This window comes from Tenrec ecaudatus, chromosome 4, assembly GCF_050624435.1.
Source record: "Tenrec ecaudatus isolate mTenEca1 chromosome 4, mTenEca1.hap1, whole genome shotgun sequence".
Classification (NCBI taxonomy): domain Eukaryota; kingdom Metazoa; phylum Chordata; class Mammalia; order Afrosoricida; family Tenrecidae; genus Tenrec; species Tenrec ecaudatus.
The window spans coordinates 73,907,022-73,930,041 of record NC_134533.1 but is presented as its reverse complement, the minus strand read 5'-3'; the positions used below and the strand labels follow the sequence as shown (position 1 = coordinate 73,930,041).

The 23,020-nt window shown below is 36.3% G+C and overlaps 1 protein-coding gene and 1 non-coding gene across 2 annotated transcripts in view; one reads left to right on the top strand and one right to left on the bottom strand.

Annotated features, from left to right (window-relative positions):
- ACER3 (alkaline ceramidase 3) overlaps positions 1-23,020 on the bottom strand; it is a 130,029-nt gene that overhangs the window by 57,267 nt on the left and 49,742 nt on the right. The window lies entirely within an intron of this gene.
- On the top strand, positions 2,406-2,595 carry LOC142447384 (U2 spliceosomal RNA). The gene has a single exon (XR_012784112.1). It is a non-coding gene; the product is annotated as a U2 spliceosomal RNA (small nuclear RNA).

The window sequence follows — 23,020 nt, the reverse complement described above, 5'->3', positions numbered from 1 at the left end:
TTGATGGCACCCAACAGAGGGCCAAATGGAGGTAAAGTGGTATTTCCTTGTGGTTTTGATTTGTGTTTTTCTGATAATTACCCTATTCCCTTCTTAACAATATTTACTAAGCACTAAATGTGCCAAGCATTTCTCTCACTATACTGACTCAATCTGTATGCCATTTCTCTCACTATACTGACTCAATCTGTATGAGGAGGAAATAATCAGAGAAGCTAGGCTATATGAAAAATAAGGTGTAAGGATTGGAGGAGGCGTATTAACAACCTGTGATAGGTAGGTGACACACCTTGTTAGGTAGCTTAGCCTAGGGAATTGGGAAGTCCATTACGCATGCCCAGGAGAGCCAGCAAAAGACAAAAGCTGGATTTTCCCGCCGGTGGGCTTGGATGGGCGTTACACCTGGAGCAGCCCACCTGGGCCGGGTGATTGCAATTCAGCCAATGGGATCGACCTGGGGTCATTCACCACACCTCCCCCGGGAACCCTTGAAAAGGAGGGACCTGAAGGGAGAGGCGCGCTCTTGGGCTCTTGGGCTCTTGGTCTTGTCTTGCTTGGGCGGTCTGGTGGTCTTCGTGGGAGGAGAGAGATCCTTGCGTGACCTGGGGCAGTCTCTGCCAGGCCGCATGGTCAAAGGAATCCTATGGGTGCCGCGTAAAACCTGATGCTTCTTTGAACTTTCATTAAATTCACTTGGATCACGAGCCCGGCTTCGGCATGAAATCTTTCTCGCGTGGAGCTAAGGACCAAGGCTGAGATTTAGGCTGGAGAGAGAAACCTAACAACCTCACTTGTTGAAAGTGAGGACTTGCAGCCTTCAGTATGGAATACAACGTACTGTACGGAAACAAAAATCCTCACAACCGGACAAATAGGTAATATCATGATAAATGAAGAAAATATTGCAGTTGTAAAGGATTTCATCTTGCTTGGATCCATACTCCGTGTTCATGGATGCAGCAGTCAAGAGATCAAAAACCTCTTACAATGTTGAAAGGCAATAATGTTACTTTGAGGACTAAGACTGACCCAAGCAATAGTGTTTTCAATTGCCTCACATGCATGTAAAAACTGGACAGGAATAGGAAGACCAAAGAAGAATCGATGCATTTGAACTATGGTGCTGGATAAGAATATTGAAAGTACCTTGAACTGCCAAAAACCCCACCACATCTGTCTTGGCAGAAATACTGTCAGAATGCTCCTTAGAAGCAAGTATGACAAGACTTCATCTCATGACTAGTCTCTGGAAAAGGGGTCATGCTTGATAAAAAAGAGGAACAAGAAAAGAAAACCTTCAACAAGATGGATTGACCTAGTAGCTACAACAACAGGTTCAAACATAACAACAGCTGTTAGGATGGCACAGGACCAGGCAGTGCTTTGTTCTGCTGAACCTGAGGCCAGGAAGAGTCAGAACTGATGGGACAGCCCCACAACAACTAAATTACCATATATACTCGAATATAAGCCCACCCGAGTATAAGCTGAGATACCTAATTATTACCTGGGAAACCAGAAAAACTGATTGACTCGAGTATAAGCCTAGGGTGGAAAATGCAGAAGCTACTGGTGAGTTTCAATAATCAAAACAAATGAAAATAAAATTACTAAAAATTGAGACATCAGCGGGATAATGTATTTAAATACTTATTTTAAATAAAAACATAAATAAAAGGACAAGTCATTTAACATTAGAACACCAGCAGAGTAAGTGGAAAATAGGTTTAACAAAAGGACAGGCTTCCTCATGTGGCCATGTCTGAAGTGAAGACTGAGGCCATCAAAATAGTAATGGGATTAGAATAAGAAGGTCAATGTACCTTCTGTATCCTCTAATTAGATGTTCATAGTCACATCACTTTACTACAGTTTTAAGAGTCTCTCAAGCATGTAATAGAATTTCACTGAGTTGGAACTTCTTGATTCAAATGTTTTGGCAAGTTACCAAACTGTTTTTTCAAGGTTACACGAGAATGTAGATAAACATTTATTTTAATCCATCTCATCACATGTGGAAAAAGTATATATGGGTTTGTATCAGACATAGTAAAACAGCGAAGAATACATTTATCCAGAGAAATGAAAAAACATTTTGCTGAAAAATTAGACAATGTTGCTAAAAGAAATCAAAGGACCTCTAAGTATATGAAAGGACATTCTGCTGTCATGAGTGGAAGACTTAATATTATGAAGACCACAATATTACTCACAGCTACCGACAGATTCAATATAACCATGATAAAAATTCCAACAGCTTTCTTTTAAGAAATGGGTAGGTCTATCCTCACATTTCTATATAACGGTGAGAGGCCCTGAACTGCCAAAGCAAGCTTGAAAGAGAACAATGTAGGAGGACTTACATTTTATGATTTCAAAATGTACTACACAAAGCTTTGATAATCATTGTTTCTCGGCCTTTTGGCTAAGATCAAGTATAGTATCTGTTCTTATCAGTTTAATATCTAATATGTTCTCTATCCGAGGATAATACATTAAATGGATTTTTGGAATTAGGAAATGGACTAGGAGCTTGCTCCGTCCACTCCATACATCGACCTATATTGCAGTATCTCCAGGAATGGTGCACTCCCTTTGGGGAGCAAAAAAAAAAAAAGCTATAATAATCAAAATAGTTTCATACATTACAACCGCAGATATATAAAAACCAACAGAATAGAATTGAGAGTCCAGAGAAAAAACAAAAACATTCAATGGGGAAAGAACAGTCATGAATACATGCTGCAATGACAATTGGATTTCTACATGCAGATGTTATAAAAGCTGGACTCAATTTCCAATCATGTATATGAAAATTAATTAACTTAAAGTTGCTTAGTGACCGAAGTAAAAAAAAAAAAGAAAACCACAAAAGTCTTAGAACAAAACATAGAGGAGCAGATAGTGGCTAACAGTTGTATACTAGTATCACTTAGTGTCACTAAATGTCAACTTGGTGGCACTGAATTATATACACACAAAAAGTTGACATGGCAATTGTGTTTATATATAGGTTTATATTACCATAAGACTGAATGTTAAAACCCTAAATATCCACTAACAAAAAATGAGTAAATTGTATTATATTCACACAACAAAATATTACATAGTAGTAAAAAGAACTGATATAAACAACATAAAAGAATCTAAAAATATATATCAAATGAAGCCAAATGTAAGAATACATATTGTCTACTTACATAAAGACCATGTAACTAATCTAAAGGACGTCGTTGCTGTTGTTAGGTGGCATCAAGTAGGTTCTCACCCACAGGGGCCCTGTGCACAACAGAACAAAACTCTGCCCGGTCCTACGCCATCCTTACAATTGTTCCTGTGCTTAAGCCCACTGTGGCAACCTCTGCGTCAATCCGTCTCCTTGAGGGCCGTCTTTTCTTTCACTGCCCCCTACTTTACCAAGCATGATCCCCTTCTCCAGGGACTGGTTTCTCCAGACAACGACAACGACTCACCTCTAAGGGGCAATCTGGCCATACCTCTGCCAAGATTTATTTGCTTGTCCTCTGAGCACTCAGCACCACAATTCATATGCACCAATTCTCCTTCAGTCTTCCTCATTCAATGTCCAACTTTCACATGCATAGGAGGCAACTGAAAATACCATGGCTTAGAAGTTAGAACAGCCGTTAGCTTTGGGGTATACACTGATTAGAAAGGTACATAAAGAAAATTTCTAAGCCAGTAATTTTCTGTATCTTGATCTGCAGTGCGGTACATATGTCAAATAACATTATGTTGTATGCATATACTTAAAATTTGGGTGTTTCCCTATGTGCAGAATATATCTCAATGTATAACAAAGCATCTAGAGGAGGCTTCTTGCTTACTGTTCTTCAAGTATACTTTTCCTGACAAAAGGTTCCATCTAAATGATTTGCTTTAATGTTGTTAGATGCCATAGTCAATTCCAACTCAGAATGCCCCTAGGTACAACAGCACGAAACACCACCATCCTCACAACTGTTCTTATGCTTGAGCTCATTGTTACAGTTACTGTGTCAATCCATCTCATGTAGAGCCTTCCTCTTTTACACTGCCCATCTACTTTAGCAAACATGATGTCTCTTCCCCAAAACTAATCTCTCCTGATAACATGTCCAAAATATATGCGATGAAGTCTCACCCTCCTCACCTCTAACTAGTATTCTGGCTGTAGTTCTTCTAAGACACTCTTATTTGTTCTTCTGGCAGCCCGTGGTACTTTCAACATTTTTCACCAGCATCATACTTAAATGCATTGATTCTTCTTTGGTCTTCCTTATTCAACATCCAACTTTCACAGCACATGAAGCAACTGAAAATCATGATTTTGGTCAGGCACACGTTAGTCTGCAAAGTAACATTCTTGTTTCAACACTTTATAAAGAACTTTTGTGCAGACTAACCTAATGTAACGTGTCCTTTGATTTCTTGACTGCTGCTTCAACTGTACCTCATGAGCACTGATTGTGGATCTAAGAAAAATGAAATCCTTGAAGTCTGTCATGATGTTAACTATTGGTCTAGTTGTGAGGATTTTGTTTTTCTTTACACTGAGTTGTAATCCATACTGAAGGCTATAATCATTGACCTTCATCAGCAAATGCTTCAAACCCTCCTCACTTTCAGCAAACAAGATTCTGTCATCTGCATATTGCAGGTTGTTAATAAGCCTCCCTCTAGCCCTATTACCACATTCTCCTTATAATCCAGCTGTCTGATTATTTGATCAGCATACAGATTGAATAAGGAAGACCAAAGAAAATTGATGCATATGAAGTATGGTGCTTTTTAAAGATTATTGTAAGTACCATGGGCCTTCAATATCTGTCTCAGAAGTAAGTACAGCCAGAATGCACCCTAGAGGCAAGGATGGCAAGAGTTCGTCCCATGTACTTTGGACATGCCGTCAGGAGAGACTAGTCTCTGAAGGACATCATGTTTGGGAAAGTGGAGGGGTAGTGAAAAAAGAGGAAATTTCTCGGTGAGATAGACGGACACAGTGACTGTAATAATGGACTCAAAGATAAGAACAATTGTGAGAATGGTGTAGGACCAGGTGGTATTTTGTTCTGTTGTGCATAAGGTCACTTTAAGTTGGAAGTGACTAGATGGCACCTAACAGCAACAACAATACAGATTGAGTAAGAATAGTGAGAGGATACAACTCTGATGCAGATTTTTCTTGATTTTTTAAAAACCACACAGTATTCCCTTCTTCTTTTACACAACTGATCAATGCAGAGGTTCCATATGGGCACAATTGTCTGGAATTCCCATTCTTTTCTAGGCTAGCCACAGTGTGTGATAGTCCACAGCTGAATGCCTATTCAGTCAGTAAAACATAAACAAGCATCTTTCTTATGAAATACAAGTCACAGTTGAGGCTCACAGAACTGGCTAAGAGCTACTGTAGCTGTCTGCATTTTGGGAAATTCTTCCACCTCACTTCTTCAACTACACAAGCAACTTTTCAGTGTTTCCTTCTTCTGTAGTTGACCCTCTCCCTGGATTTTGGTTACTAAATTGAACAAGTTGATACTTAAAGGGTAGTTATATGAAAGTGATACTGTTTCGGTTAAGTAACCGAATTAGGGTATTCTGTATTACTCTCCCAGTTTTTTTCTCATGGATTTTGGCTGAAAACAGAGAATATCAGAATTTTTACTTAAATGTTACTATGACAATACTTAAAAAAATTTTTTAACTAGGGAAAAAAAATCACCAATGTCTCTGGAAAAGTCTAGAAAACAGAACTAAACAAAGGGGGGTGGTGGTACATAAATAAGTAATGAGATTTCCAAAGGTTCTTTCCATGGCACATTGATTTTATATCTGTTGAATTAGTAAGTATAATTGTTGCAATTTAAAATTTAGTCCAGTATGCAGTATTCCAAAGCACCAATTTCATTTTCCCTTGGTAAAAAGGACAATGTTGTTAATATCATTTGGATGACTCCATAATCTACCTGGTAGTGACACCGATCAAGATTAAGGAAATAATATGGCAATTAAAAAGAGAATCAAGGTATTCGTTTAAGGATATCTAAAACAAAATGAAGGAAATGGTTGAACCGACTAGGGAAGTTAAGCTATGATAAAAAGATCATTCATTTGCCTCATCCAAATAATTTCCAATGGTCCTTTTCTTTGGAAAATAACTTTGTGTCTTTGTGACATTTCCACCCTGGTAACATTCTATGGCTGTATGGAATTTAGATAAACAATAAAAATCTTTCATAGATTTTTTTCTGTATTGTGTTTTGATTATTCCACAAGTTAGTTTTTGTGACTACTCATTTAGATAATTGTAATTTAGATAATTACACAGTTACAACTAGCTTATATAACAAATAGATCTGTACAAACACAAATAGATTTTTGTTGATTTATTGACAGTTCATCTCCCTTCAATATAACAAGTTGTATCAGGTAAGGACTTGGTCTTCTTGCTGACACAGAGCATATATTTAAAAATAACTGCAATGGAGTAAAAACATTTTTTCCTTTAAAGAAATATGATAGACCACAATTTGTGACTACAGGAGTCATGAGAAAAGTTAGATATTCTGTAAAAGGTCTCTTTGGGCATGGTTCTATGTTATGCAATGCACCATTCCAGTTACTGCTTTCTGGTATAATGAGCATACAGATCTAGGGTCAGCGCTTGGTTCTACCATTTACTAGTTGTATTATCTTGAGCATGCTACTCTTCTCAAATGCCATGTTTTAAAAAGAAAGTTCATGAACTCTTCATAGGTCATAGTGAGTCTTAAATATGATCATTATAAATTATCACAGAGGCTGGCACATAGTGAATATTCTGTGAATGATTACTGTTGTCTTTTGAATGTAACATCCTACAAACTATAACAGAAAATTTTATGGCCTCAAATATTAATGACTAATTCAATATTACAGGACTGTAAATTTCTAAGTTTTAATATACTAATTATTAACAAAGCAAGCTGAACTTAGCTTCAAATAGCTTATCTTTATTTTCAATTGAATCTCTTACTATTATGGAAAAAGAGATATAGTTGAATTATGTAACATAACATATACAATATTTTTGCTGATTTTTAAATTATTTACTTAAAAAAAGCACTAGGTTCTTATTCCTCCTTCAACTTAATAGTAATTTCTACTGAAATCTATTAGAAAAACAAATGCTTGGATTGATTCTTCTACTCAGTCCACTACAAGCAGCTCCTCCCTGCATAGAATTTTTACATTTACAATATGATGCAGTAGTAAAACAAAGAGGAAGATGATGGTTCAAAAAATTCTTTAAACAGTATAATGTATACAGTGTACAGTGATTTAAATCTACTCCAATAAAGATTTAGTCTGGGAAACCCACAGGGGACCCTGTAGTGTAACTATGAGTTGCAAACAACTTTATGTCAGTGAGATTTAGATCACTATCCATTGCATACATACGTTGTAAATGTAAAAATTCTATGCAGGGAGGAGCTTCCCAATACATAGCCACTATGCCACCAGGGTTCTTCCCCCAGGCCAATAGTAACAGTAACAGGGAGGTACAAAATCCTTCCGACATTCAGACAGCACGAGACCAAAAGAGCAGCATTTGCTCAGAGACAGAGCACAGAAGGCAGGAAGGGAAAGGGCAATGGAAACAGGAAACAGGGAGGAAGAGGGAGGTGCCCTATTCATTTCATTGTGGGGATTGCAATCAATGTCAAGAAATGTATTTAAATTGTTAAGTGGGAAACTCATTTACTCTGTGGGAGTGCTGGTGGCACAGTGGTTACCTGCTGACCACACCAGTGGTGGTCTGAACCCACCAGCCACTCTGAGAGAGCAAGATGAGGTTTTCAGCTCCCAGAAAGATTTACAGCCTGGGAAACCCACAGGAGTTCCCCTATAGAGCTATTATGAGTTGGAATTAATTCAATGGCAGTGAGTTTGGTTAATTTTCTCTATAAACTTTTATCTAAATAATTAAAAAGGTTGTTTCATTTTTAAGTAAAAATGAGCTATCAAAGTAGCATTCAAGAAGTAGCTTATTACCAAGAGACGGTTGAGTCAGCGATTCTGTGATCACCATCCACTTGACTCCCCTCACACTGTCTTCATTGCTACAATACTTCGTGTACTACCACACAAACAAATGCTTAGTAAGAAACTCTGGATTTGAAAACTTTACAAACAGCTGTCCTTTAGTATGGAATAGTTCCTTCAGGTTTTGTTTGTCCGTCCTGTAACGTTTTCTGAAGCATACAGGACAGGAATTTTGTAGAACCTGAGGGGAATTGTTCTGCTTGTTTTCTCATGATTTGACTCTGGTTGCTCATTTATGGCAGTAATGCTTCATAAATGATGCTATTTCCTTTTCAGTGCATCATCTGGAAGTACCTCGTGCCAGTTTGCACCATTATAATTAGTAACTTTGATTACTTCATGAAGATGGTAACTGCCAGATTTTTCTCATGTTACTGTTTCTCCTTTGTAATTAGTGAGCAATCTGGAAGGAGTTGCCTTGAGGCTGTGAAATTATCATGTTCCCTCAACACATTTACCCAATAGTTTTAGTATTCTTTTATGACTCTTTCCTGAATCAGTTATTACTATGATGACTGCAAAATGGTGATCTAAGAACAGGAACAAAAAGCCTTTACCAATTTTGTTTACATTTATTATCTGGTATTTTACTGTTTTTTTTTTTAAGTTTCCTCTTCTCATCCCATTTGTTTAACAGTATGAACTCACGAGTTCTTTTGGCCTGTTTGTCTTTTAAATCAGAGGTATTCGTCCTTTTGTGAAAAAACTCATTACGTTAGACACAAGTCTTCAAGCTCCTTCCATATTGCAGCATGTATCAAGACTTCATGTCTCCTACTGGCTGAGTAGTATTCCGTGGTACGTATGTACTATATTTTGTTTATCTATTTATCTGCTGATGAAAATGTAGGTTAAGATGATCTTGGGGTACTGTAAATAGTGCAGCAATGAATATTAGTATACTGTCCTTTTCAGTCTGTGTTTTAGTCTTTTGGATACTTACTTAGGAATATATTTGCTGTGTCACATGGTAGTTTTAGTTTTTAAGAAAATGCCAGTTTTTCACAATAGCTGAACCATTCTGCATGCTCACTAGCAATGGATAAGCGTTCTAGTTTCCCGACATCTCACTAATGCATGTTACTTTCTAGATTGGGTTGTTATCGTTTTTCATCTAAGCCATTCTCACTCACTGCCATCAAGTCAATTCTGACTCACAGTGGGTTTCTGAGACTGTCACTCTTTACAGGAGTAGAAAGTTTCATCTTGCTCCTGTCTAGTGACTGGTGGTTTTGAAATGCTGGCCTGGCAGTTAGAAACCCACCTTGTAAATCACTACTCCACCAGGACTCCTATGCTATTCTAGTGGGAGTGAAATAATATCTCGTGTGTTTTCATTTGCCACGCATAATAATGAGCAGCATTTCTTGTATTTGGTGACCATCTGAAAGTCCTCTTTAGTGAAATCTGTTAAGTCCTTTGCCCATGTTATGACTGGTTCATTTGTCTACTTGTTGCTAAGATGTGGAAGTTTATATTTACATATGTCTTCTTGGATATATGTGGTTGCTGAAAACATTCTTCTAGTTTGTCTTTTCACTTTTTCTGGTAGTTGTAGATGAACAAAAGTTTAAATGTTTATGAAGTTCCATTTACTATATTGTCTTTTGGTATTTGTGTTTGTAAGTCATGGTTAAAAGCTAGGTCAGACATTAATACCTGTGTATTTTCTTCTAAGAGTTTTATGGTTTTAGTTTGTTTATACATTTGGGTTCTTAATTAATTAAAAACATTTTGGGGGGTGAGTTGCCTAAAGTGTCTGTTCTATTTTTCTACACATGGAAATCTAGTTTTCCTAACATCATTTAGTCTCTTCCCCATGGAATGGACTTAGCATTCTTGTCAAAAGTCAGTTGACCATAGCTGTGAGTTTATTTCTGGATTCTCAACTCTATATCATTACTCTATGTGTCTGTTATTATACAAACACCAGGCTATTTTGATTATTGCAGTTGCATAGTATATATTAAAATCAGGAAGTGGAGTTCAACTTTGTTCTCTTTCAGCAGTGCTTCAACTATTTGGAATCTTGCCCTTCCATATAAAGTTTAGGAATGTTTTTTCCATTTCTGTAAAAAGCCTATTAGAATTCTGATCAGCATTGTATTTAATCTATAGATCACTTTGGGTAATACTGACATCTTCACAATATTGAGTCTTCCAAATTATGACACAGGAACACCTTTCTATTTATATTTTCTTTAATTGATTTTCTGTAGTGTTTCATAATTTTCATTGTATAGGTCCTTTATGTTCCTGGATACATTTATTCCCAGGTATTTTATGTTCTTAGATGCTATTATAAATGGAATTATTTCCTTAATTTCCCATTTAGAGTTCTCAATAGCTGATATATAGACCCTCAATGGATTGTTGACCATAGGTCTACTAGCTCTATAAGCTTTCTTGTAGACTCATTGGGGCTTCTTTTACATTATGAATGCCTTTTATTTCTTTTTCTTGTCTTATTGGCTATGACTGCTAATACAATATTGAATAGAAGTGGTGACTGGACACCTTGTCTTGCTCCCTATTTAAAAAGGAAAGCTCTTTCTTCATTGTATAATGTTGGCTTTTACTATGTCCTGAATCATGCTGAAGAATTTCCCTTCTATTCTAATTTTTAGTATTTCAATCAAGAAATCAAGGGTGTTGGGTCTTACCATATGCTTTTTCTTCATCCACAGATGGTTTTATTCCTTTGTTCTATTTATGTGGGGTATTATTTTGATAAAAATTTCCACTGTTTTAATATCCTATAGTCCTGAAAATAAACCCCACATGGTCATGGTTTATGATTCTTTTTAATACGCTGTTGGATTGCTCACTGGTATTTCATTGCCAGTTTTGCACCTACAATTATAAGCAGCAGCCCTGGTGGCGCAGTGGTTACAAGTTTGCCTGTGAACCATAAGATTGGCACTTTGAAGAGTTTGTCTCTGAAATCAATAAGGGCAGGTCTACCCTGTCCTGTAGGTTTAACTATGAGTCAGGACTCTATGGCTTGAGTTTTTTAAGTCATGTAAGATACTGACTTGTAGTTTTCTTTTTTGTGTGGGGTCTTTCTTTGGTTTGGGGATCTAGCTTACACATACTTCATAGAATGAAGTAATCAATGTATTGAGTACTATAGCTGTATAGAATGTTTTAAAATCAGGACATATAATGAATTTAAAGTTTTAGAAAAGTTCAAACAGTATTTGTGTCCATTTTCTTCTACATGTTTTGTGGAATTTCCCAGTGAAGTCATTTGGATCAAGATTTCTTTCCCTCCCTTGGGAGGTTTTTGATCACTGATTGAATCTCTTCATTTTTGGTTCTACTCAGACTTTCTATTTCCTCTTGAGTCAATTTTGGTAGGTGCTTCCAATTTGGTTATTCCATCTAGGTTATCTAGTTTGTTGCCATACATAGTCATAATGGTTTGTCATTATACTCTATTTCAGGTCAGTATATTATTTTGGTTATTTGCATTTTTCTTTGGTATCTAAAGGATTTCCAATTTTACAGATCTTGTCAAAGAGCCAACTTCTGGTTTTAGTTTCTATTGTTTTTTGTTGTGACCTGTTGTTTCATTTATGATAGTTTTCCCCCTTTTTAAAAATGATTTTACTGGGGCCTCATTTCTATATTTAAGTGTATACAATGTCTTTTTTAAAAATCATTTATTGGGGCTCATACAACTCTTATCACAATCCACACATACATCAATTGTGTAAACACACTTATACATTCGTTGCCCTCATCATTCTCAAAACTCTTGCTTTCTGTTTGGGCTCCTGGAAATCAGCTCCTCATTCTTCTTCACCCCGCCCCGCCCACTCCCCATGAACCCTTGATAATTTATAAATTATTTTATCATATCTTACACTGCCCGACATCTCCCATATCTTATGATAGGTTTTGGCTGATTAATTTGCTCTACTCTTTCTAGCTTCTGGAGTTGTTGGGTTAGGCTGTTGATTTGAGATTTTTTTTTCTTATATCACGTAAGCATTTATTACTTTAAGTTTCTTCTTAGTACTGCATTCCCTAACTTTTGGTATGTTGTGCTTTTATGTTCATTCAATGCTGACATTTTTTTATTTCTCTATTGCCCCACTTGTAGTTTTATAGTCTATTGCTTAATTTCCATATGTTGAATACTTTCCAGGGTATTTTCCTTCCCATGCTAGCTTTATTCCATTCTGATCAGAAAAATCATTTTTCATAATTTCAACTTTAAAATTTTTCTCAAGATTTGCTTTATATAGTCTATCCTGGTGAATGATCTATATACACTACAGTACAATATATAAAGTGCTGCTGGGTGTTCTATATATGTCTGTAACAGCTGGTTGGTTTAATGTGTCACTCAGGTCCTCTATTTTCTTGCTAATCTTCTGTCCATCATCTATTGAAAGGATAATGCAATCTCCAACTATTATTATAGTGTATCAGTTTCTGCCTTCAAGTCTCTCAATGGTGCTTTATATAGTTAAGTGACCTGATGCAGGGTGCAAATATATTTATGATTAAATTGTCTTAATTGATCCTTTTTATCATTGTATCACATTTATCTTTATCTCTTCTGAAAGATTTTCTCTTAGCCCTTTTATGACTGAGTTGTTTTCTGCTTTGAACTTTTTGTTGGTGCCATGCATCTTCAGTTAATAGAAGGTTTGCTAAACTCAAGGAATATTTTTGAAGTACTAGGGGTTTGATTATTATATGGTGTATATCTACATGTCCCAAGTGGTAGAACTGGTAGAGTGAGGTCCATTTCTTTGATTCTTGAAGTTATGCCAGGTAGTAGCACATACCACAACTGAGCTAGCAGCCTTCCAAAAAACATGAAAGGTTGAAAATGTTGGTGAGTGACATATGCCCATGGGTCATGAAAGTGTTAAATTTCGGTATTATTTTATCTTAAATTAAAATTGCCACCCTAGCTCTCTTTTGGTTATTGCATTCACCCATCCTTTTATTTTCAATCTGTGTGTGTCCTGGAATTTAAAATGTGTCTCCTTTAAATAGTATATAGTTGGATCCTTTTTTTGTTATTAATCCTGCCCCTCTCAAGCTTCTGATTGGAGCATTTAGCCCAATCACATTTAATTCACTTTAATTACCAATATGTAACATACTTCCACCATTTGTGTGTGTGTGTGTGTGTGTTGCTTTCTTTGCCTTTGTCTTTTATGCTTCATTGGTTCATTATCATGAGCTAGTTGGCTCTCCTCTCCTTTCCTTTGTATATGTACTTTTAGATATTTTCTTAGTGGCTGCCATGAGTATTATATTTAACAGTTTGTATTTTTAACATTCTAGGGTAGAAAGTCTACTTTACGTCATGTCATTTTCCACTTGGAAGCTCAAACTGTCCCAGGCTTGGCCAAGCTGGGTTTTGTATATCTTGGCACGATCCATTCATTGTTGTATGCACACTCTTACTTGACAAGATGTTCTAGATACATCTTTCCTGCCTCAGTCTAGGAAACAGCCATTTCTCAAAAACAAAACAAAACAAAAACCCACGTTAGTTCCTTTTAGTGAAGAAATGTTTTTAAACACTAAACCCAGTATGGAGGCATGTGCATTGCTACTAAACAGTCACTGCTCCCAAACCTCTTTCAAGGATAGAACACTTGTAAGATTAACAAAACAAAACATGTTGACATTGTTAATTCCAATTCCACCTCACTGGGGTCTTTCTTGTCTTCCCCCATTCCAAAGTTGTATCATCCTTCTCCCATGAGAACCCTAACTCCCAACAGTACTAGTGTATTTGTTCAACTCTAAAGTACACACACACACAAATGCTTCAGAACTTGTATACTCATACAACTATTAATAATAAACATACTAAGTGAGGGTCAAGATTTCTTTACAGTTCTTTTATTTTCAGGACAGAGGTATATATGAAGAGTACTAATTTCAAAGTTACTTGGGTTAGTTCTTTTGTTTTCATTCTGTACGTTTATGGTCTCCTTTTGATATACTGTACAGTTCATTGGTTTTCCAATTTCCCGTGCCCTGGTTGATCTAATATTATGCTTCAAATATGTGAAATAATAACACAGTTCCAAAAGTGAGAACTCAGGTACTGTCATTACTTTCTCCATCCTTTACACCCCATTAACCTACCCTGTGCAGTAACAGATTTCATTATTTTTAGTTTGTCTGTATTTCTTTGGGGACAAAAAAAGCTGGTGTCTACATAATTTATTTACCCCTTTTTGCTTAAGAAAAATAGCAGCATATCAAGTATGTCATTTTACATTCTGTATCTTTTGTTTAATGACACATCCTATATATCACTTCAGATAAGTTCAGAGACAGAGATGGTACTCATTCTTTCTGCGTGAATGTGCTAGTTTATTCAAACAACTTCTTATGTATAGGCTTAAATAACCTTGAAATAAATAACCTTTCACACAATTAAATTTGAATTGTTGGATATATATCATCACGGGGAATTCTTAAAAACATAAATGCATACAGAGTTTGTTATCAATTAGTATCACGTCAATTCTGAAGCCTGGTGACCCTGTGTGAGTCCAAGTAGAACTGGGCTTCATGGCATTTTCATAGCTGACTTTTTGGAAACAGAATGCCAGAGCTTTGCTATCATCTCTTTATGGACTCAAATTGTCATCTTTCCTGTTAGCAGTTGAGCCCATTAAATGAATGAACCATCTAGGAACACCTCTGTAAAATAATGTTCTATTATATATAAGAACTAATCTAACACAGCAGAATATGATAGGATACTCTATAGCTTACAGGTTTTTTTCCCCCCATTATCTATCTTGGGCTAAAAGATGATTAGAACTATGTGAAAGAAATTGAAATCTACTTGCTTTACTAAGTTTTTGTTTATTATGATAAAGCAGGAACATGGAAGAAGTGATTTTCCTATGGTAGGCTCTGATAAAGCTCATCAATCCATGCATCCAGTACTTACTGAAGATCACTATATGCCAGACAATTGGCATACAAAGCTGACTAAGTTACAATCCCTGCCTCACAGATAGAGGAAATAGGTAGAAAGAAATACTTTAAAGAATGGAGAAGTTGGTTTACAAGTTTTATACACTGATATAGTCTAAGTGCCTAAAATAATACACAATGATATTCATAAATAGTCAATAAACATTTGTTAAGTGGTTAAATGAGCATTTATAATTTTTATGTTTCTATGCCTAAAATTGACCAAACTTAGGCAAGTAGGGCAGGATGGTGGTAGAAAGGCACTGCAATGCAGTGAATGATTAATATGGCCTTTGTTACTCCCAACAAATGACCTCCACTTTCCTGAGAGGTCAGGTTAAAAAAGTGGGACAAGATTCTGTTTGGGTTACATGATTCAGCTCTGAGTGATTGTTAACAGAGTTAATTGTGATGGACATCCTGCTGTTATAAAATAATCATCTCAGAAGCAGTAAGGGGCAATCTGATTACCAGTAAAAGAGAAGACCAAGGATTGAAATGTGTCCTTTGGACCCTGAGATCCTTGCCCATTGAGCCTCCTTGATGCAGAAAACAGCTGTGATACCCAAGGAGTGGCAGAGGCGAAACAGCATCAGAACCAGGAACGAGAGCATGATACAGAACAGTGGACTTCTCAGTCCACAGAGCAAACAAAGCTGAGTACTTCTGGTTGGTGGAGTGAGGTGCTTCTAAGACCTTAAGTAGGGAAGCTGGATTTGCTAGCCCAAGGAGCTGGAGCTGCTGGATGTCCTCAGGTACAGTGGAGTGGCGTATCCTTTGGGCATTATTTGGCAGCCCTTTTAAAAGAGCTTTGTAACAATGCTTGAGAAGGTCAGAGGCCATGCCAAGAGGCTGGGAGCCAGAGAAGAAACTATCCTAACTGAACTACCGTACCCTAAACATTTTTCACCGAGTTATAACCAGTTCATTTTCCTGATAAGTCCCATAATCATGAGCATAATCTGTGAGTACTGTGTGACCGACCACTGCACTGAATGCTAGAATCCAACTGAGAAGCAGAGTGCCTTGAGAGGGATGGTCAGAGAATGGGGCATATCTGACCTCTGTCTTGTGGCTATCAGTCTAGGGAGCCAGAAGAGGTCAGCTGTGGCCCCCATGTCATTCCTTTTTACAGGTAGATTGAGACCATATCATGATGGACTTTTAAGAAGTGCCAAGGAATTTCCTGAAGGCTGTCGGCAGTCATATGGGATTTTAATCTAGAATGGTATGAATTTTGTTTTTGAAAATTCACAATGGCAGCAGTGAGGAATTATAAAAGAGTAGACAGTGATTTTGCCTGTTTCATATGAAAGATTTTACACAACTTTTTCATGTTATTTCATTTCCAGACAAGTTTCATACAAATCTTATTAAATATTATCATATTGATGATGTTAGAAGCCCTGGTGGTGCAGTAGTTAAGCGCTCGGCTGGGGATTCAATACATCTGTGGCTCTGTTGGGGAAAGATGTGCAGTTAACTTCTGTAAATGTTACAGCCTTGTAACCATACGGGACAGGTCGATTTTGTCCTAGAAGGTTATTCTCCATTGGAATCGATTCTAAAACAACATTAAAAAAAGGTATCATTTACATTTTATAGGTGGGGAGGGTTCATAAGGTTAAATGACTTGCCTAGAATTTCCCTGGAAAAATAGAAAAATGCTTCCAATCACCTGCTTGATATAGTTCACACTCCTCCATCAAGTAAGTCTTTTGTTTACCTTTTTTACCCCACTTCTTGCCATTCCTTCCCTTAAATATTGAGTCACTCAATAAAGTAACTGGATGAGTCAGGAAGTACATCTAAGTTCCAAAATGAAATGATAACCAAAAAAAAACAGAACAGGCCTGGCACAGCTTGATGTGACCACTGCCATGGACTCAAAGGCAAATCACAGTGCCCACATCGGGCCGAGTAGAACTGCCCCTGTGAGGTTTCAAGAATGCAATGCTTTACAGGGAAAGAAAACCCTTTCTCTTGCAGAGGGGCTGATTGTTTTGAACTGTTCTACTTGGCAGATGGCAGCCCAATGCTTAACTACTACACCACCACAATATATAATCAATTGGATAAAGAAAATCCATCTATGTGTTCAAGCCCAACCAAACCCACTGCCATCTAATTGATTCTGATCGATCACTCTGCAATGAGTCGATTCCAATTCACAGTGACCCTGAAGGGCAGGGTAGAACTACACCCACGAGTTTCTGAAGCCATAACTCGTTACAGCCTTGGAGACAAGGATGACGAGAATTCATCTTATATACTTTGGACATGTTGTCAGGAGAGACCAGTGCCTAGAGAAAGACATCATGTTTGGTAGAAGGTCAGCGAAGTAGAGGGTCAGACATCATGTTTGGTAGAGGAAGGCCTGTATGGAAATGGATCGACACCATGGCTGTAACAATGGCCTCAAACATCGGAACAATTGTGCAGAGGGTGCAGGACTGGGCACTGGTTTGTTATGTTGTACATAAAGTTGCTCTGGGTCGGAACCTATTCAATGGCACCTAACAACAAACAGTAACTTTTTTCAGAAAGCCCGTTTTTCTCCCACAGAGCAGCTGGTGGTTTCGAACTGCTGATCTTGTGGTTAGCAGCTGGAACACTTAGCACTAATTAGCAGTGATTCTCAACCAGTGAGTTGTGACCCCTTTTTTTGGGAGAAGGGGGGTGGTTGAACAACCCTTTCACAGGGGTCACCTGATTCATAACAGTAGAAAAATTACAATTACGAAGTAGCAATGAAAATAATTTTATGGTTGGGGTCACCACAACATGAGGAACTGTATTAAAGGGTTGCAGCATTAGGAAGGTTGAGAACCACTGCTATATAGGTTTCCAAAGCAGTAAATCTTTACAGGAGCATACATCTTTCTCCCACAGAGCAAGTAATGATTTTGTACAGCTAACTTTGTGGTTTGCAGCCCAACACATTCCAGTGTCACCATGGCTCCTTATAGATTCTTTATCAGACCCCTTAAAATAGTGGTTCTTAACCTTCCTAATGCTGTGGCCCTTTCATACAGTTCCTCATGTTGGGGTTACCCTGCAACCATAAAATTATTTTCGTTGCTACTTCATAACTATCATTTTGCTACTGTTATGAATCAGGTGATCCCTGTGAAAGGGTCGTTTGGCCCCCAAAGTGGTCGCAACCCACAGGTTGAGAACCACTGTCTGAAAACAAAGTGAAGCGGAAAGGGTAAACGTGAAAAGGATGCTAATATCTGTAAGAAATACACACACACAGGTCATCCCCTACTCATGAAGTATCCGGGTTACCCAGTCCACTTACAACTCTTCCTTTGTTTGCTTTGTTTTGGTACATGGAATTTTTAGCAAAATGTACAATACACAGTGTTTTAGCACATGATTAACTGATGTCATCATTTCAGATGTAATGTTTCCAATGCCTAGAGATTAAAATAGAGTTTAAATTTGTAAATGCATTTTGCTGAGTTTATAAAGGCAGTAATATGTTTTAAAATTAGGCATTTGACTTCAGTCAAAACTGATTTATAATGGATTAATTGTTGCGACACAGCCCTTTCATAAATTGGAGACTACCTGTATATTCTAGGCAAAAAGCAATAAAAAGAAAGGTGATATACTTATATTAACATACGACAAAATTGTCTCTAATTAAAAAAATATAGGGGAAAAGAAAAAGACGACCTGATGCAAAGGGCTTAAGTGGAGAGCAAATGCTTTGAGAGTGATTAGGGCAAAGAATGTACGGATGTGCTTTATACAATTGATGTATGTATATGTATGGATTGTGATAAGAGGTGTGAGTCCCTAATAAAATATAAGAAAAGAGGAGAAAAAAATGATTAGGGAAAAGAATGTACAGATGTGCTTTATACAATTGATGTATGTATATGTATGGATTGTGATAAGAGTTGTATGAACCCCTAATAAAATGGTAAAATATATATATATATAAGTTTGAATTTAAGTTAGGAATACTCAGCCCATGATGGTAAAGGAAAATTTTATTAAGAATATTGTAATTATATGCCACATATACACAAGAATGCTTCGAACGTGGTTTGAACTGTTGAATGCAGAGTTGATACCTTAAATGTAAACCCTGGTCTAATTCACTATTAGAAATTCATTTTAAAAATAAGAGCACAAAGATACCAATTAACCAAGTCATTAACCAAAGTGCTCACAATCTATTTGAATCTTCACATATCATCTTTTTATCACTCTTCATTTTGTTTCTTAAGTGAGATGGGATGAGGATGTTTTTTTTTAATGTTCTTGCTATATAAACTGCAGTGATATTTTATAGTCAAGACAAATTATACTATGTATGTTTCTATGAGTTTGATTACATGATCTGAAAAGCATAGATAATTGCTTTAATTATTCCAAATTTAAGAAAATAAATGCACTATATTGAATGGAGCTTATTAAAAAGGTTCATAACAAGAAGTAACCTGCCATGAGGAAAATACAAAATTACTTCTATAGACACCCCCTCCCCCCAATGGCAGAATGAGCCCTGTGTTATGTTCCTAATCAGGTACTTTTGATGAGGTTTCTATCCAGACTTTGGAGACTTTGTCCTTTCGAGATGAAAAATGTCCTTCAGAGGCCACACCAGAAGGATCCGATTTGGAAACCTCACCAAGCAAACTTGACTTTTCCTTAAATATACCTGTAGCAGATTAAAGGAGCCAAAATAATCTGTTTGACTTAAAGGCTGAAACGTTCTAGTGGGGGAAGAAGCAGATGACAACTATGCTAAAGTTGTGGATTTGGAAGTCATTGGACTCTGGTTCAAAAATCTAGCTTTGAAGATGCCCAATGATTGGCAACTTAAGACTATCATATATTTGCTATTTTCAAACTATATTTGTTTCTTTATGACATGTCTTAGTCCAGCAGGCATAGCTCTGCATTAGGGAATGAGTAATAGTGAATGTTTTGCCCCATCTCCAACTCTTATCATTTGTATAAATAGTATCCAATCACTTAAGTTTTTAAGGTTTATAAGTCAACAATCCATGTATTTTAGTCTAAAAAACTGACTAAACATATATACTTTCCTTTTCTCAACAGTATTTTAAATTCTATACCACCAGCTAAATTAATGATACTATCAAAAGAATTACCTTATGCTCATACAGATAATTTAAAATATTCCCCAATAAAGTAATAACGACAGCTGTAAAGTAAACCAGGGATATATGTATAAACCATAGATATAGGAATGCAGTTTGAGCTCCCACAATCGTAAACTCTGGTCTCATCACAGTCCTTATCACGTGGATTTAGTTGATACTTGCATTCATGAAGAGATCACTGAAGATATAGATGCTGTAGCAAAATGTGGTGAAGAAATCAGATGGAGCCCAGCTATCAGAAAGAATAGTGTCTGGGGTCTTTAACCTTGTCTTAAAACAAGTAGCCATCTGATAAGTGATATGTCAACGAAATCCACACAGACGCAGCTCACCAGCCTGTGTAATCTAAGGACAGTAAATACTAAAACACAAAGTCAGAGGAGGGAGCAGTATTGGAGCTTAAATTCTGAGCACCTAGTTTGCAAAAGGCAATAGATAAGAGGTGATTCTCCAGGGGCTCAATATATGTAGGGAATGCTGCAAATGGACTTGGCGCTTTCACTGGATTAAGCCTCTGATGAGTATCTTCTGACCATGGACCAGGGATGTGATCAGCCTTGTTTTCAAACACAGCGCATTGGAAAGTGGATTAATATGGATGTTAGGTTAAAATTTAATACTTTATAATTTTTCCCGTTTGGCTCATTTTTTTATTCTAGTTTTTATTATTTTGTTTTCTTCTAGATTGAGAGTTTTCTGTGTTTTTTGATATTGGGTTTGGTTTTTGTTTTGTTTTTTAATGATTTCCTTTATATGAAATCTAGGAAAGGTAAATCTATAGAGACAGTAAACTAGATTAATAGTTTCTTATGGTTATGGCTACGGAGGTTGAGGGAAATGGGGAGATAATAATAAGTACAAGAGTGAAGCCAATGTTCTAAAACAGATTGTGACAATGATTGCACAACTCTTTTTAATATGTTTAAACCACTGAATTGTATGGTATATGAATTATATAAACCATGTGTGAATTATATATCAATAAAATATTTTTAATATTCATGGGAAATGGGAGTAAAAGACAATGGAATTTTCTCACTAACATTTTAAGGCCATTTACCTAAAAGCATAATTAGAAACATCAAGTAAACATTGACATTGACAGGGAGAAACTGAAAGTATCCTCATTATAGTTGTGAATTTAACATAATAAAACAAGGAAAGATTAGGAAGATAGAAGGAACAATAGAATTCATAAACTTGATCTTATTATGTATTTAGAGTTCTAAATTCAACAATGAGAGAACAAATTTTTGTAGCGACACACCACAGAATATTCACAGAAATTCAAGTCCTAACCAAAAAAAAGGTGTCATTCATACTATATTCTATCACGACAGTGCAATTATTTTGAATGATAATAAAAATACCATACATTGAAACTTAAGAGAAACTGTCGATGTGTTATACAAAATTTAAATATTTGTATTAAAACTGATCAATTAAATTTTAATTCAAGAAGTTAGAACAATACACTACACAAAAAAGAAGGGTTGGCATTAATATAAATGAATAAAACAGCAAACAAAGATTTACAACAGATAAATGAAATCAGATGCTACTTCTTAAGAAAGTCCATTAAAATAGACCACTCTCTAACCAGGGGACACACAAAAAAAAAAGGAGAGAAAAAAAAACAACCAAATAATATTAGAAACAAAAAGGTCATAGCAACAAATTAAGAAATACCAGGGGGAAATGGGAAAAATGAAGAATAACTTGTGACAACTCTGAAACTGAAAGGTTAGATGAAGTAGATAAAATTAGTAAGAAAAAGAATACTGAGTAGATCCATAACTATAAAAAATTGATCAGTTTAAATAAAATCACAAAAATAAGAGAGAGAATCCTTAGTCTAAACAGTTTTATAAGAAATTCTACAAAACATTCATACAACATATTGTCTGATGGAAAAAAAATGACAGAATACTTCTCAACTCAATAATGGATCTAATACATGTACAAGCCTTGTTAGAAAACTATGAGGAAAATTATATGCCAATATTCCTAATGTACCCAGAAGTGCAGGGCCTAAATAAAATGGCCCCAAACAAGTCTATCAGTAAAAATGTTTTATATCTTAATGTGGAACTCTGAATATTGATCAACTAGATGAGCACTCATCATGCTATATAATTTACAAGTTCAAAAAGCAAGCAGGAAATTTAAAAAAATTGTTTTAATAGGTCAAAAGGCAAATCAAATAAACTATCAGCTTTTCACCTAACTGGTTCTGCAATAATCCACTTTCCATTGCCCTCGGCTCACTAGCAGTTATTAACATCCCTGGTCCTTGGCCAGAAAAGGGATTCACAGGATGCTCAATCCATGTATATCTGCCTTCCACTTTTCTTTTTTATATTACTTTAAAAGGGGTTAAAAGAAGATTGAATGATAAGGCATTATATTTTAACCTCAATCTACTAAAAACTAAAAAACAACGCCTCACTGCCATTGAATCAATTTTGACTCATGGGGACCCTATAGGACAGAGTAGAAACTGCTGTCTCAGTGGGTTTCTAAGACTGTAACTCTTTATAGGAGTAGAAAGCCTCATCTTGTGCTGGTGGTTTCAAACTACTGACCTTGTGAGTAGCAACCCAATGCATAACCATTATGCCACCAGGGCTCCATTAATTATACTTCTTAAAACCTGAAAATGTCCACGTTATCATGAGACAAATTTGAAAATCTCTGGTTTTAAAAAGCCAAGACAAAAAAAAATCCTTAATCTGATACAATGTATCTTGAATGCTTTAAAAAAGAACTTTTAAAAATATAATGATGAAACTTAGAACAATTACTTTTAAAAT